Raw genomic sequence first — 13,362 nt, forward strand, 5'->3', positions numbered from 1 at the left:
GAAAGTTAACCTTTGGCTTCCACATGCATGTGGCTATACATGTGATATATATATATATATATATATATATATATATATATATATATATATATATAGAGAGAGAGAGAGAGAGAGAGAGAGAGAGAGAGAGATCCCAGCGGTGAACACACTAGAATTTCTGAAGTTCAATGTGTATATAAGACCAGAACACGGACTCATCAGAGGGCTCACAGCGAACTCATGGCAGAGTGAGACTTCCCTGCGGGCAGCTGACAGTACTTTGCCAACAGGTTGCAGATGGAGTGCAGGCAGAGGAAGGCTGTCAGAAACAGCACTGAAAGATATGGAGAACCTTGGACACCAACTTGGCAGGGTCCATAGACCAGCCACGGTGGCGTGGCGTGGAAGAGGAGATGAGGTTACTAAAGGCATCAAGCCTCTGATTCTTTTAATTAGTTCCCCTTCTTCTAATTCTCTGTTTAACAGGCAGTGTTTTTTTTAACCATAATTTAATTTCCCATCTTAGTTGATCTGTAAAGACACGGCCACTTGAATGTTCTGGTTTTTATATCTTCTACATACCTCACTAAAAATCAATAACTTGTTCCAATTTACATAGCAAACACTCATGAGCTCGTTAGTGAAGTTCTGAGATGAACTCACTACTCTGCTAACAAGAGTTGGGCCTGAGCGCGCGAGTTTGAAGAACTATGAAAAAGCATTCCCGACCCCATTACCATCTTAGGACACTTTTTTGGGGGGAGGGAGGAATAGCGAAAGAATTGCAGTCATTTCTAAGTTCTGTGTTACACCCCATCCTTGAAATATTAATGCTTCTCCTTTACACGTTTTGGATAGCGCTGGAGGAGGATTTGTTTGATGGGTTTACCAACGTGTGTGCATTCGGACTGAATTCGTGTCATTGATATTTGCTTGCGCATACAGGAAGTTGCTGTTTAGTTGTAGACATATCGAGGCAAGAATATTCGGCAATGGAGAGGTAATGTGATTGAGCTAAGATCAAATAATTGCATAGTGACCGCTGGTAGTCATATTAGAGCCCAGGGCAGTGACCTTAAGCTTCAGCCGTTTTTCGGTAAACTGTAATTTATCATCGTGTCCATCCTGGGAAATTATTGATATTGCTAGACCTTTAATTTTTATTCTATTGGATGATGCCATGCCTGCTGTTTATCTCGGGTAGGTCACATTGGCAGGCTGTTACTTTTTGCCAAGTGAGGGATCAAGGACCCGTGTCTCTTCAGTGCTATGCGCAAACCCCCTGTCATTCTTGGCTTGTGAACTCCCAAGTCTCCTGTTGGTTTTCATTTTTCCTAGACAAGAAAAAGAAGCCAACCATGTTTCAGCGTTCGCCTGATACTCTACAGGTAAAATACAGAAGTTGCCTGTGGGAAAATTGGAGACCTGGGAAGGAAAATGGGAGTTAGCTTGGAGGCCTGGACTTTAATTTATGGCGAGAAAAACCACAGTGTGTGTTTGGGGAGGGGCTGACAAGGACAAACCAGCCACTGAAAAAGAAGAGCCCACTGACACTGGGCATGCGCTGAGCAGTGGGGGCGGCTTGCACTGAGCATGCGCTGATGGGTGGGTTAAACATGCTTTACTTTTCTAGTGGGTAGAGCGATGTCTCGTTTACTGTCACTGTCACCAGGTTCCTGCTGTGCTCTGGGCACACAGGCTGGGGTCTTCTGCTTGTTGACCCTCATCTAAGGACATTCTTTACAGAGAACCTCTCCATTTGGTGAAGCAGAGCCCACGACTCGCCCTCTGCTGTCCCCGTCCTCAGATTCTACAGTTAACTGCAAACAGATGTTTGTGTTTACGGCTTACATTTTCTTCCCCACACCTCTGTGGTCTGAATTGATCAACTGACTTCTTTTTAAAAGCTGTGTGTGTGTGTGTGTGTGTGTGTGTGTGTACTTGTGTGTCTTGGATGCCAGAGGAGGGCATCAGATCCCTATAGAGCTGTAGTTACAGGGAGTTTTGAGGCACCGAACATGGGTATTTGGAACTGAACTCAGAGCCTCTAGAACCTTAACCACTGAGCCATACTGCCCTCCCTTCTTTATATTTTTTCCGCTCTGTCTCTGTCTCTCTCTCTCTGTGAATATGTGTGTATGTATGTGAGAGTGTTTGTATGTGTCTATATGTATGAGTGCATGTGTGACTGTATGTGTGTATGTATATGTACGTGTACATGTGTATATATGTAAATATGTGGAATATGTAACTGTGTGTATGTGTATGCATATATATGCAAATTGTGTGTGTATGTATATGTGTTCATCTGTGGGCATGTATGCTTGATGTGCCTGTGTGCATAAGTGTATACATGTATGAGTCTATGTTTGTGAATGTATTTCATTTGTGTGTGTATGAACATATGTCTGTGAAGGTGTGTGCTAATGTGCGTGTGTGTGCCCTAGCACACGTGTGGAGACGTGGGTCTCTCTGGGTTCACACTTTCTTCCTTTGATAGATCGAGGCTTACATTTATTCCCAGAAGCTGAAATTATGGCTGACAGTTGAGGTTTTCTTTCTCTTGATTTTTTAAAATGTGTGTAGTTCATATAACTATTAAATTGATTCAATTCATGCACAGGAGTGGGGGGGGTGAGAATTTCTTTTCTTTGCATGCTCTGCGTACTGTTAATGAACCAAACCGCAGCTGTTTCTCTCTTTCACGAAGAATTAAATTTAGCTGTGTTAGGCAGTAGACGGAGGTGCAGTTTTAAATACAGAGTTTGAAATAAACAAAAGGCTCCCAAGCATCACAGCGAGTTTTTCCTTATGGAAAGTGGTCGCCTTCCTTAAAATACAAGTCCAAGGGAAATTCGAATCAATAATTGTGGTCAGCACACGGAGCCAGCAAACACGCTTAAATGAAGCCGTCTGATGCAATACTTTCTTTAAAAAATACAATTAGGCCTTTGTATTTTTTTTTTAACAAAACCTCATGTTTTACAACATTGCTGGCTCTGTAATAAAATCTATTTAAAACAGAGAGACATGGTCAGCTTTATTGAGTTAGAATTTTTTTCTGGGAGAACATTATAATTTCCTCAAGTCTATGAATAGTTGAAGCAAATTAAATAAAGCCAGTTTTACAACTATTTTTGTACATTCCTGTAGGATGGCAATTTTTTTCATGTCTCCCCTCCCCAAAAAAGTCTAATATGTTACCTTTTAAATCTGGAAAAATAAAACCAGAAAAGGGAAAATGTATCTTATTTTTTAAAAAAACAAAACAAAAAACCCGAATCTTAACCTATTTGGTCTGAATTTATCCATTTCATAAGCCCACCCCCTTTCAATAGAAGACTAGCACTTGTGACATTCAGACCATGAGACACAGGGAGATGCTTGGAATGACTTGCCTTGGGTATAATGGTGAGTTTAAAAGGTAGAATTCTCTGATGTACACGTATCCATTTGGCCAAATTACTGGTTTTGCTTGACTTTCAAATACCCCCTAAATATAACTTTGGATATAAAGCAATCAATGTGTTTCTCTTGTCATTTCTGAATGTTTGCACACAAACAGATATAATAAAAACAACCACTTTGCTTCATGAGAATATATATATATATATATATATATATATATATATATATATATATATATATATATATATATTCTGATTACAAGCAGGCCATTTGAACCAAGGTGAGTACATTAAAGGCTCTAATTAATAAAGAGGAAAAGAAATTTCTAAGCAGAATAATGGACTGTTAAGTGAACATGCAATAAATAACATCCACAGATGTGGTCACTTGCAAATTAGTTTTGCATAACTTACTTTCTGCATTTGCCCCAGATGTTATCTGTTACACGGAAATTACCTGAAGCTGGCTATATTGTTCCTTGTGTGTGCATTACATTTGTGTTATTTAAGATGGTTTGTAATCTGTGCTTGACTTGACTTGTGCTATGGTATTTAAGGAATATCAAATGAATGGCATTTTGGCATAATTTAATACTCATCAGTACAAAACTCCACCCATCAAATATTGTGTCTTTTCCCCCCTTCTTTTCTATGTAAGCCCTTTACTTATGAGCCAAACGAAATCACTAGAAATCTTTTGAAATGTTGTGTTTTCAGTATGAATTGGATATCTACCATGGGAATAAATGCTAGGAATTTCGACCTCTTCTGGGGGGTCAGTTTGACTCTGAAAATATGCTTATAGGGAACCAGACTCCCTTTCCAGACCTTCATGTGCCTGAGCAGGACTGTGAAGATGTCGCGTGGGACATGCTGTGGTACTCCATTCTTTCTCCTAGCCTATGTGAGCTGACATTACCAACAGTATTGACTCCCATCCACGGATCCTCTCCGGAGAATGGCTGAACCACAAAAGGTTTGTGGGTTATGTTTGAACCGTTAGCACATCCTTAAGGTGGTAAATTTGCAGATCTGTTATTAGATCCTCTGTGATATTAAAGAACCTAAGGAGACGACAACTTTCTATTATTTTGAGTGGTAGAAAAATCGAGAGCAAAAGAAAAAAAAAATCCAGTCACTTCTGTTGTGAGCCAAAGACAAAAAAAAAAAAAAAAAAAAAAAAAAAGTGGGCTTGCTTTGAAAAGACATTTGTTTGGAATTGTTGGAGGATGACTTCATATGTAAATCAGAACTTACTAAAATATGTCAAAAGTTTCAGAAAGCTTAGCTTGATTGCCAACTTTCCCCACTATTAATGGAAGGGAAAAGACACAGAGAAAAATTCCTGTAAAGTTTTAACTGTCTACCCCCACTCTGTTCTCCACATAACCCCTGCCCCACCTCTCCCACCCCCACCCCACTCCCTTCCCACCCCCACCTCTTCCACCCCCACTCCCCTCCCACCCCAAAGGAGAGGAATGCCTAGTTTACAAGTCTAATGAAGAAGTGCTGTGTGCTTTTGGAAAAACTTTAACAACAACAACAATAACAACAACTGCTACAGCAACAGCAACAGCAACACCAACCCTGTTGCCCAAAATACACTGCATCTAAAGTAGCAGCATCGAAATGGCACCTGCACGGCCACAAGGAGGCCATAAACTAAACAGAAGATGCAAAGAGGAAATCCACAGGGCGGAGATGACAGGAGAGACCACTCAATCCATGTCTGGAGTAGTTTTCCCTTTGTGATCCACCCCTTGCAAACTTATTACTATACCCACTGCTGCATATACCAGTTCCTTCTTTTCCCCTTCCTCTTCCTCTTCCTTCTCCTCTCCTCCCTCCTCCTCCTTCTCTTCCTCCCCCTCCTCCTCCTCTAGTTTTTTTGACTTGGAAATGCACAAGCAGCAGACTAATTTTTCTCTCCTATGCTTAATATGCAGTATTTACATTTTGAAAAGGTTCAAAATGTTGCCAGGCTCCTGCAGGCTATGAATTGACATCTAATAACGAGTGCTATTTTTACCCATGGCACACGGGTAGTTTGAACATTTATAACTTCACAGAGCTTGGAGACCAGCAGATACACACACATGCTAATCACCTAAATGGGGACCAGGTTACTGCAGCACAAGTCGGGACAGGAAATGAAGATGCCCCACCCCAGCTGAAGCTGCAGGGAAGAATTTAAATTGGCAAGCCCCAGAAAACCAATTTGCAATCTGCTTTAGAGTACATCAGTTAACACCTTGGGCCCATTAAAAAAAACCAACAACAACAAATGTATCTTGACTTGGTCATGTTAATCTTAGACTTGAAATATATATATATATATATATATATATATATATATATATATCAGTTTGTTTAATTATCCAACTTTATATATATATACATACACACACATATATATAAATCGACTATATATATATATGTATATGTATATATACATATATATATGTATATGTATAGTTGGATAATTAAAAAACTGATTCTAGAGTCTTTTAGAGACCTTTGGCATTTGCAAGGGTTCATCTGTTGGGGGTGGGGGCAGTGACACTATTTGATAGAACCTGGGTGTGCCTCTCATCAGGACCACAGATCGCCCGCCAGACCCTTGCCAGTGAATCCTTTCTCTTCTCTAGGTGTCAATGCAATTTAGAAGCAAAAGATGTTTTGGTCTGGCTCTGGTACAAACATTTCCTGAGGGGTAGAACTGTTCTTCAGATGCCTAGATATTTTCTGAGGATGCAATAATCTGGAAGACAGAGAGCTGAATTATGGGCTCTGGGGTTGGCTCTGTTCCTAATTGTGCCATGAGAAGAAACTCCCCAGGCCTCAGTTTATTTATCTATAAAACAAGGGTAATGGTAATTGCTACCTGGCTGCTACATCGAATTGTTTCAAGCACAAATTAGATAACATGGATAAAAAGGCTGGGCGTTCTTCAAAGGGAGAGGGATTATTAAACCTTATTATTATTTATAATTACTGTTATTATTCAGAGGATCGTCTTGCTGATGGGGTCATTGGAAGACAGACTACGGCAGCCATATTTGACGACTTGGGTCCATGGTATCTGTGTTTGGTAATGTCGAGTAGGCCGGCTGGTACACTCAGTAGGATGTGGCTGTCACGGTGCCATCTAGTCAGTGACAGTGTCTCAAATGTCAAACACACCCGGTGCCACTTCACTGGATGAGTTCCCTGGACCCAAGAACGTTCTCTTCGGTCCCGTTGCATATTTTGCAACTGTGTCGCCTTATTGGACGTTAGACAACTTGTCCGCTTCACAGAGGAGGGGGTATTTACTCCCTCCCTTGCCTAATTTATCAGTCTATCTTTTGTTTTTTTTCTGTATCATATGTGGCCTGTGATGGCCTGGCTCTCACTCATTCCCTTTAACACACACACACACACACATGCACGCACACACACACATTAAATCAAGAGCAAAAGGTTTGGGCATTACAAGGCGGACTTGTGGGGTCTTTTGGTGAGCGTGGAGTATCAGTGATTTTGAAAGTACTAAATCTGGATTTGTACTTTTTGATTCTTATAGTGACTATCTGGCAGCTTTCTCAGGGTGAGGGTTGAAAACATGGTTATAAATAGCTGGGAAACACCAAATGATTTTTCAGAATTTTTTTTTTGCAGACCACCTGCAGTATGCTTGTTTACCCAACCATGTTACAATCGGCAATAGGGACTCAGGGACAGTGTGAAGTACTAAAAAGAAAGCCACTGTCATATATGCATCTTTGTTGACTTTCATTTGGGATGTTGTGTTATTTCTTAGGGCTTTAGTATTAAAACTTGAAGTGCATGGGGCGGAGAGATGGCTCAGCAGTTAAGAGCACTGACTGCTTGCTCTTTTGGAAGTCCTGAGTTCAATTCCCAGCAACCACATGGTGGCTGTGACCGGCTGTAATGGGATCTGATGCCCTCTTCTGGTGAGTCTGAAGACAGCGACAGTGTACTCACATACATGAAAATAAATAAATCTTAAAAAAAAAAAAAAAATTGAAGTATTTTACATTACCTCTTGTTTTAAGGGTTTGAACTTAAACAACACCGCCAGTCAGTGAGTCTGAACGATGAGTAGAGGTATTATCATAGTGGAAAGCCTGTTTTGAATCATCAGATATAAACTTAAAACATGAATTTTCCCCTTTCCCCTTTTGCATTTCTGTTGGGCCCGTGGATGGCTTGAATGCAGATGAAGGAGAATATCCTCTCTTTCCCTGAACAACCACCTGCCTGAGCCTGCGGAAACGACTGGAGGCAACACGCCATGATGGATGGAAGCAGAGCCACAGTGGAAGAGACTACATCTTTCTGGTTCTATTCTTTTGGCAGTGGCGGGGAGGGGGTCAGCGTGGTGGCCAGGGATCCTCTCTGTTATTTTGACAGCAGCGAAGTCCCTGTGTACGATGAAGCTGAGGCAGAGGTTATTTGGATGGAGCACTCCTCTTCACTTCAAAGAGCTGTGGTTGAACTCCACAGCAGCCCCGGAGTCATCAAGAAAACTGGGAAGGGGGTGGGAAGCCTTCTTAAAACTTTAGTAAACCGAGTTTCATCTAGAAATAGAGCGTTCAGGAGGCTAAACGATTAGGATGTTTATAAAGTGCTAAGAAACTCTGAGAGAAGTCAATGCTGTCATTGTCCCTGACTTTGAAGACCCGACGTATCTATTTTAAGTAATCTGACATTAAAAAAAAAATGTGCTGACAAATATAGATTTGAAAAACAACACAGGAAGTTGTAAATCAGTCCATAACCCTTAGCATGGAGGAAGCAAGAGACCAGGGAAATGTAGCCATTTGCTTTAGTCAACCTCAGCCATCCTTTTTAACTGAAGAAAGTTTGCCAAAGGCACGCTGTTTACATTTCGGATCTCTTTCTTTTCTTTTTTTCTTACTCCTAGTTTGTGAGCTTCTTTCTCTTTTCTTCCAGTAGGCTCATAAATTATTACTAGGAAACATGTTGTCATAGCCATAAATATTTCCCTTTCTGGTTAGCCCTGCTTGGTCCCCCTGCTACCTGTTTTAACATCTCCTAGTTGAGTCTTTAATTGTATTATCAGGGTGCAGTCTTCAGGCTGACAGGGAAAAGGGGCTTCCTGTGTCAGAGGCGCTGCTGCAGGTCACTTTCTAGATCTTGTTACAGGAAAGGCAGACTCACTTTGAGGAGTCAGGGTCCTTCCTCTTTACACACCGAGTTCTCTAAGAAGACCTTTTGCCTATATTTAGCAGACTCTGCCCGTTTAGTCTTAAACACAGCTCGGAAGTATTTTGGTGATATCTAGATTCTAGACTGGAATGTTCTAGAAATCTGGGCTCCCTTTACCCCACTCGAACCCAGCCTGGTGTATATTGAAATCCTGGACTGACTCCTCCTGCTTCTACCGACACTGAGAGCAGTTTCTTTAGGAAGTCCTTCTGAACTACTTTAGGTCATCTCTGGTCCGGTTACAGAAGACACATTCCATGTTGCTGAATTTCAAATGGCCTTTGCTCTGTTTACACAAGACAGAAGCTGCCCAGACCCAGTGTTTTCCTGCAGTGATAGAGCGTATCTCAGCTGTACGGTCTGTGTGTTCTGGAGTTTTACTGGGCAGGCCTGGGCTTGCCCACTTACCCTATGTTATTGTCTCCTCAAGCCTCCTCCTCTTTCCGGCTTCTTTACCTTACTGATATAAGTAGCTTCACTTCTACGGGACCCAAAGTAGAGTGGTTATTCCCTTTGCCCGGGCTTAACACTCAATCAGCCAGGAAGCTCTTCAGGAACAGCTCCACGGTGTTTATACATCTGCCTTACTTTGGCTCTTTGCCTTTCTTGACTCTGCTCCTTTGCATCTTTGAAGGCCAAGTTCTTGCCTTCACAGACCTCGGGCTCCAGCTATAAGGATTGCCAACGTTTTCTAACTTGTTTTACACAGTGAAAAGTGACTAAAAACAGTGGGTGCTCAGTAGATATTTTTTTTAGAGAGAGGACAGTTAAAAAAGGGTGGAGGGGCCTTGAGATGGCTCAGCAGATAATGGTGTTTGTCATGAAAAGCTGGCAGCCTGAATTCAAGCCCCAGACCCCGTGAAAGGTGGGGATTGAGAAAACTAACTCGAGAGTTGTCCTCTGGCTTGCATGTGCATTCCATGGTAGGAGGATCTCTTCATACACAACCCCCACACGCACGCACGCACGCACTCGTGCAGGGACACGAATACACATTTCCCATCACTGCACTCACCAACAGAAGGTTAAAGAAAGAAAAGGATGAAAGGAATAAACAGAAAGGGAAGGAGAAAAAGCAGCTGAAGGGATGTGGCATTTCTCCCTCCATCTTCCCAGACTGCACCTTCGGAGCAATGTTCTCCCCTGCGTCCTACCTCCATGATTCCATCTGGTCTTCCGGACACATTCGTTCACTACACTGAAAGTTTCTTTCGAGTAGTAGCTGTCACAAGGACCTTGAGATGTAGCTGTGTGTGAGCCATGATGTCTTGGTCTGTGGAGGTGACAGGAAGGCAGGGGAGCATGCCTTGCTTCCATCAGAGACCTCTAGGGTCAGGGGTAAGGCATGAGGGTGTGCGTTCATTGAAAACACGTCAGGGTGGCCTAACTTTTGTGACCGACAATGATGCTTTCATATGAATTGACCAGTGATGGTGCTTTTGCTTGTTGCCTGTATATGTGTGAGGTGTATACACATGTGCATGTGTATTTGCATGTGAGTGGACAAACAGGTATGTGTGTGTGTGTTTATGTGTGCATGTGCATGTGCGTGTGTGTAGATGTGTGCATGTGTGTGTTTGTTTGTGTGTGAATGTCTTTATGAACCTGCCTGGAGAGGCCTGAGATTGACATTGGGTATTTCCCTTGATCACTCTTTACCTGATGCAGGGTCTCACATTTGAACTCAGAGCTTGAAAAGTCTGCTTGCCCAGATCGCAAGCCCCTTTCCAGGATTCTCTTGTCTCCATCCTCTAAGCACCAGAATTAGTGGTGGGGCCACCACACCTACTCGGCTGCTAGAGAGTTGAATTCTGGTCCTTATGCTTGCATGATGAGCTCATTACCGCCTGAGTCATCTCCCCAGGCCCCCATAGTAGTTACTCTAAAGACAGTGTACTCTCAAATTTTGAACAGCCATTACTCCTTCATGTAAAGCCCAGTAGCTTCAGAGACCTTCAGTAGGGCAGTGGAGACGCCGTCTTCCTGGACCATGACTCGCAGATTTTATATTGCTATTCCATATCTCACCCCCTGCCTGGCACCCCATAAAATGTAGGCAGTGGAGCTGTGCACTGGGGTATCACCCACTGTGTGCCACCCCCCATTCGGCAAAGCAACGTTGAGGAGGCAGAGCACTTGCGTATGACAACGGGGCCAGGCCTGCTTTACAAAGCACATTACAAGCATGCTCTGGAATTATGCTTCACTGTGACGAGAGGTTTTGGTGACATTATTTTTTTTAAACCACTCCCTCCCCCCAAACCCAATGGTGTTAGATGATTGAGCCACAGTTACACAGGCAGCAAATGGTGAGTTCCCCTGAGAACTTGAATCCACGTGTGCTTGACAGTAAACCCGGTACTAAGCGATCCTTGTTGATAATACTAACACTACACTGGTTCTAGGTTGTCTAGAATATTTATCTGTAGTTTAGAGGTGAGGAAATGGAAGCTTAGAAGAATAAACACACACACACACACACACACACACACACACACACACACACACACACACACACACACACTGAGGATCTGAAAAAGAAAGTTCCCAAGTGTCTTAGTCAGGATTTTTATTCCTGCACAAACATCATGACCAAGAAGCAAGTTGGGGAGGAGAGGGTTTATTCAGCTTACACTTCCACATTGCTGTTGATCACTTAAGGAAGTCAGGACTGGAACTCAAGCAGGTCAGGAAGCAGGAGCTGATGCAGAGGCCATGGAGGGATGTTCCTTACTGGCTTGCTTCCCCTGGCTTACTCAGCTTGCTTTCATATAGAACCCAAGACTACCAGCCCAGGGATGGCACCACCCACAAGGGGCTCTCCTCCCTTGATCACTAATTGAGAAAATGCCCCCACAGTTGGATCTCATGGAGGCATTTCCTCAAGGGAGGCTCCTTTCTTGTGATAACTCCAGCTTGTGTCAAGTTGACACACAAAGCCAGCCAGGACATCAAGTACATTAAGAAAAAGAACTTGTCCCGAGATTAAGCCCTGAGCCTAAGTGAGGTATGGAGTATTGAGTTTTCTATTAAACATGGCACTGCATAAAAACCATTGGGGTCATCCCTAAGTCTGAGTACAGGACTAATTCACAGTGTAATAGGAGAGGGGCACCAGGGGCCCTAGCCATTTGTCTGAGACCTTGCCACTGCAATCTTTGTTTGTTTTTTTATTGTTGTTGGTTTTTTGTTTTATTTTACTTTGTTGTTGTTAACCAGGATCACAGTTTTCTCTAGGAAGAGGAATATGGAAAACCAGCCAGTAACCTAGACCATTCAAAAACCTTTCTAGGAGCGGCTATGGTTGTGTGAGCCGACCCCTCTCTCCCACCCTGCCCTCTAATACGCTTAAAATATATTTTGATATTTTAAATGAACACTTAGTTTCAAAAACAAACATATATAACTCTCTCTCTCTCTCTCTCTCTCTCTNTATATATATATATATATATATATATATATATATATATATATATATATAGGCTGGATAAGATTTTCAAGTCAAAGCTGGGTGAATGAGATATTAGTTCTGTCGGGGGTAAGTTTCCTTGTCCACCTGGCCCCTAACACCAGGTCTGATCCATGCCTCTTACACAAGGAGTCCCAGGGTGACACCAAGCCGCCCTCCTAGCTGAGGTCTCTGGGGTGTCCTGGCATTGTATCAGATGTCCTATGGCAACTGTGGTACTGATTTTGTCTTGTGGATTTCAGACTCCCATTTTCACTTTTCAAATCATTGCCCCCCACCCACCCCAGGGAGAAAAGATTGTAACACTCCACAGACTGTATTTAACTGTGTGTCATCACAGTGGATGACAGGTGTCACAGTGACAAGTGAGGGGCAGACAGCAGCAGCTGGGAGAGTACCTGCACATTGCTAGACCCGGGGCTGGGGCAGCCTATGAGAAGGAGATGCAATGACTGTCTAGCACCCAGGGGTTTTAGGTGAGATTCAGGCCAGTGTGATACATGTAGCTGGACCATGTTTGGTGCGTAGGAAAATTTAAAAGGATACATGTATTTGCGTGTGCATGTGTGCACACAAGTGACTGATAGTGGGAGAGTAATGGTATCTATGCAACAACTACATTTAAGAACAGACCAGGTTAGCTCATATGGCCAATAAGTCTCCGCTGCCTGACATCTCTGACAGACAGAGTTTTAAGACTCCCCCCCCCCCCCGTATGGTATCCACACCCTGAACTCGGGCTGTTCCTTATTTGAATATCAGGTGTTGCTCATTCTTTTTAAAAAATTCTTCTCATGATTAGATTCCTCTGAAGGTTGTCTTGTGCTATATGGGAGATATGCAAAAATAAAGATATGCCGATAGGTGCCTGCGACTTCAGGATGATGGAGCTTGCTCTCCAGCGAGGACTTAGAAAGTCTGGAAGATCCTTGAAGGTTCTTCCTGGTTTTCCCTCTTGTGTGGACACAGTGGAGATCTGAAGGGTTGCTAGCATGGCAATGGAATATGGTCCAGGTCAATTTACTCCATTCGAGGAAATTGCTGATATTTATTAATCAACGCTGTGCATCAGGCACTCACAATTATGCAAGAACACCAGAGAACAGCCTATCGTGTGCTACACTGCTTCTACGCATCTGGAAAAAAGCTAACATTGCCTCAGTACTCAAAACCAATCAGAGACAGAGCCACCATTTCAAGATTCCCCTGCTAGAAATAAGAAATCAGGACGAGAAACGATTGAAATAATAAAGGTGCATTGTGAAACCGAGC

General features: G+C 42.7%; 1 protein-coding gene across 1 annotated transcript in view; it reads right to left on the bottom strand.

The window, feature by feature from the left end:
• The window catches only part of Cabcoco1 (ciliary associated calcium binding coiled-coil 1), a 99,304-nt gene that overhangs the window by 6,714 nt on the left and 79,228 nt on the right, over positions 1-13,362 (bottom strand). The gene's annotated exons all lie outside the window — the stretch shown is intronic.

The sequence above is a fragment of the Mus pahari genome, chromosome 9 (genome assembly GCF_900095145.1).
Source record: "Mus pahari chromosome 9, PAHARI_EIJ_v1.1, whole genome shotgun sequence".
Lineage (NCBI taxonomy): Eukaryota > Metazoa > Chordata > Mammalia > Rodentia > Muridae > Mus > Mus pahari.